The following is a 4,646-nucleotide window of genomic DNA, read 5'->3' as shown; positions in this document are numbered from 1 at the left end:
ATGGTAATAAAAAATAATAAATTTTATTGATTTCGTAGTATTATACTTTAAAAATGATTTTTTTATATTGCTTGCAATTTTATAAACACAAATATTTTAATTATATCCCTGACACTAAAGAAATCCCTTAAGTATGTATGCTACTAAAACCTCCCTCAACTGCTCTACGATTTTCATAGTTTTATTTCTTGTACGAATAATATTACATGACCAAGTCATCTTGATAATTAATTAGCTTAATGACATAACAAAAATCACTTATATATGTGCATTTGAATTCACGCTTCTTCGTTTTGTTAAAAAAAACTTGATTAAATTTAGTTATAAAAATAACTTATTCACTTAATATTTATCTTCTTATATTATACTATACATAGACTTGGACATCGTGTGAAATGTGAATAGTGAAGTGGTTTCTAAATTTGAACGGTCAAGTGTCACTGGCTTCAATTACTTTCCATACACAATAATATAGTCTTGAACTTTATTTATATTTGGTTATTCAAAACCTTAATAACTGATGGCAATAGCAATAACAAACCAAAATAATAAATAAAGTAACACTAAGCTGGGCTATATATATCGTTATGAGAAAGTCTAAGGGCGAGCGTTTTTATTAAAATCTGACCAGTACTTAACCAGCAAAAGAAAAGTGAATAATTTTAAATCAGTAGATATAATCTTACACCATTAAAAACACTAACAATAACTAATTGATTACTACAAATCACAAAATTTGCTGCCTTTAGCACTCCTCTATTCAAAATTTTGTTGATAGACTGAAAAACATTTGTGATCTATAAAACATAGTTGATTGATAAATAAAATAAAAGATGTTGCCGTGCATGATTCTTGAAATAATATTGACACACACTATCGAGCAACAATAAAGTGCCATAAAAGCTACTACAGAGAAATAAATGAGAGAATTGTTTTGTGTTTCCTCCACAATAAACAAAGTTTGAGTGTGATAAAGAAGCCAAAAAGGAAGGAAGAAAAGAGGCAGCAAACAAAAAAGAGCACTATTAATGGGTGTGGATGGAAACATATACTGTAGTTGTAGTAATGCAGAGCTGAAGAGCAGAAGAGCAGTGATAGTGAATGCATGATCAATTCATAATTGTACTCTCTTCTCTTCTCTCTGCCTTAATGCTTTGCGGTCCCAACAAAACAAAACAAAACAAAGCCGTGTATGACTGCCTGCTCTATATAGCTAGAGTATGTAGGTTGTAGGAGGGGGCAGTCTCTGTCAGTTTCTGTCTTAATTAGTGTCTGCCATTTCAATGCATCAACAAAACTAATTACATCTCCAAAGACCCAAACAGACTAGTCTTATTAATTAGTTTTATGTTAATGTCCAAAGTTAAGATGGTTACATTTTTTTTAGGTTAAGTCAAGCGCGCATAACATATACTAAAGAGTCAAGACAAAAACGAACTAATAAAGAACGGTTCACTTTTGGATTTTCAAAACGCGCACTAACTAAATTGCTCTGATTTTGTGCTCCTGCCATGTCAACCCTTGTTACACTTTAGTTATATTTAGCGGCGGTTCATGCAAAACCGCCGCTATATGAAATGGATTATGCTGTAGGAAAATGAGGCGGATATGAACGGTTTTTACACTACATAATTTAGTCTCATCCTATTTTATTCTATATAAATTGAATCCCGCTAGGGAGTCAATGGAGTATCTGTACAATGTGTACAATTGGCTGTTTATTTGGCCCAATATGAGTTAAAAATGAACATCCAGGATAAAATACTACAAATTTATCAAACATAATACACTCTTACTATCCAGAATAACCATCCAGGTATCCGGGATAATAAACATCTGATATCCTACTGAATCGAACACAATACAGACCATTGTACACATTATACAGATACTCCATTGGCTCCATATACTTCCTCATATAAATTTTGTCCTGTTATTATCTACAAATAGTAAAAATTTACACACTAGTCTATTTCGTGTGAAACCCATCCTGTTTCTATTCACCCATATAACCTTTCAATTTTTTTTAATTATATATATACTAGAGTAGGTAGAAACGAATACACTCAACTTTCGAACTTGCTTTATCTTAAATAGAAATCTACTCCATACCAAATCGAGTAATCATCCGTCCTATTTGAATAGGACAGGAGCGAATCGATTACTCGTAAATACATATTGTACTATCATTCTTATTTGGCAACATTTATTATTTTGTGTCATGATAACCAACCCTAAATCATAATAATTATTAGGAACGGCCACCAATAAACCGCTGGTATATGCCGAAACTAGTTAGTGTAGTCTATTCTTCTCTAAATTTTAAATAATTTAAACAATATCATATTTGATATCAGTGTACTTTTTTCTATAAAATGTGATAATAAATATCTTATATATTACACATATAAAGTAATTAATCACTCCGGAAAAGAGGTTTAAGAGAGGTAAATGATGATAAGTATTGCATGTTTGGTCACCTTGGTTGTTTCCTTTTGTTGATGTAGCTATTAAAGATGCAATGGCTATCACCTTTTTTTTCTTGCATTTTGGCTTAATATTCAGCATGTAACTTAATGAATGAGAGTGAGACATTTCTAGAATGAAGGACACAGATCAGAATTGAAAATACTGGTCCGTCAATTGGGAACGAATGCCTCGTCATCATGTGTGACGTTGATCGTTATGAAATTGCAAATGAAAAGACGATAGACAAAATTGGAAAATTAAATAATATGTCGGAAAAGTTGATTTATATATACTACTAAAATGTCACATTCATTGTTCATTCTCTCTTTTATTTATTTACTTATTTCTTATCACCTTTTTTATACTCTTTTTGTCGTTATTTTTTAAAAAAGAATTCGGATTTTTCTTTTTCTTTTAAAGGACTTATCATATTTTATAAATGTACGAAACAAATTAAATTATCTACCCATTCTAATGGTCTTTGGATTTGGTAACCGTCTCTTTCAAAATATTTACAAATTTGACGACTGCATACCTAATTTATCTTAATTCTCAAAGTCTCCCCTTTCTTTATTATAGCGATTCTTATCCACATAAATAATTTTAGATAAAAATTGACACATACAGTTGTCTACATGTAAAGGTAATAGTTAAAAATTATTAGATGATAATTTAGTCAAATATATCAAATAATCTAATGATTCTCGGCTATTAACTTTACAACAGATACACATAATTAAATGTCAAATCATCTAACAATTTTCAACTATTAACTTCACATGAAGATAGATACATATAAGTTTTCACCTCTCTCTCTCTCATATTTCTTTCCTCCTCGCATACCCCTCTTCATGGTGAAACCTCTCTTGTTTGGGTTGGCTCATAAGGTAACTAGTACAAAAAATATTATTCCAAGGTATAATTGAAATTTGGTAAGAAATGGTTTAGGGTTTATGGCATAAAAAGGTCTAAAGCTTGTGGTTTTGCAAAATGTATAATTTATGCAATTTTTGAGATAAGAAGGGAAATGCTATACATATACTTATGAGTATTATATGATACATATTGTTATATTGAGAACAAATATAATCATTTTAGCTGAATATTTAGTTAGTAATAATTTGCATCTAATATTAATTAGAGTTTACACAAATAAGTTAACACAATTTATATTTATATTTATTAAAATTTATACACATAATCAATAAAATTTATTTATTAAAGATAATTTGATATTTACAAAATACTGACCAAAATTACTAAAAACTAGTCCTAAAATTTGTTGTAAATAAACCCAATAGTTAATTAGGTACGTACTTTCAAATAGCCTCTTCTACAAATCAAGTAATGTGATTGTAAAAGGATAATATGTGTTTATGATAACTAAAAATGGATTAAGGAAAAATAGTTGAAAATGATTTTTTTTTTTAAATAGAGTATTATGTAAGTTAAATATTTATAAAGGTGAGATATATTTGGCGCAATTATTTTAAAAAACACTAACGATAACCCTGTCTTAGAAAATGACTACGAAATCTAAAGTTATCATCAGCGTGGGCCTGTATTTGGTGTTTTCAGATAATTTTGAACTGCAAGTTATGGACTTGTGGCAATGAGACATGTCAGGTTCAAATCGCTATCGTGACTGCCAATTGCTGACCTCTTTTCAATGAAAAGCATACAGATATGAGACATCATCATCAAAGCACCCCCTTTTTAGACTCATTTCATTCGGCGGCTTAACCAACTAAAATAACAAGGCTAAAGTGTAATTTTATTATTTTAACTCTCTAACGTTTACCAAACATTTTACTTTTATTCTTTAACATTTGCAAAAGAATCATTCTTAATTTCATTCTTAAGGTTGAAACATTCCAATTGTACACCTAAAAGTTTCCAATCTTATAATTGTTTGAAGTAAAATTAAAACTTTTCACTATTAAGAGTTGATTTGACTGTTCCTCCATTTCATAGTTCCATTTCCGATCCTTCATCTTCTTCACTCTTATTCTTCCTTGAGAATAGATCATTTTTTTTCCTCCCAATTGTTATTATGAAATATAATCTCTCATTATATATTTCTTAAATAGGACCAAAAAAAAAATATTAGAAAAAATATTAAATGTTAAAATATCACACTTGACAAAACAATTGAAAAGAAAAAAAAATTGAGGATC

Source organism: Arachis ipaensis, chromosome B01 (genome assembly GCF_000816755.2).
Source record: "Arachis ipaensis cultivar K30076 chromosome B01, Araip1.1, whole genome shotgun sequence".
Lineage (NCBI taxonomy): Eukaryota > Viridiplantae > Streptophyta > Magnoliopsida > Fabales > Fabaceae > Arachis > Arachis ipaensis.
The sequence above is the reverse complement of the archived record's forward strand: the minus strand, read 5'-3'. Positions refer to the sequence as shown.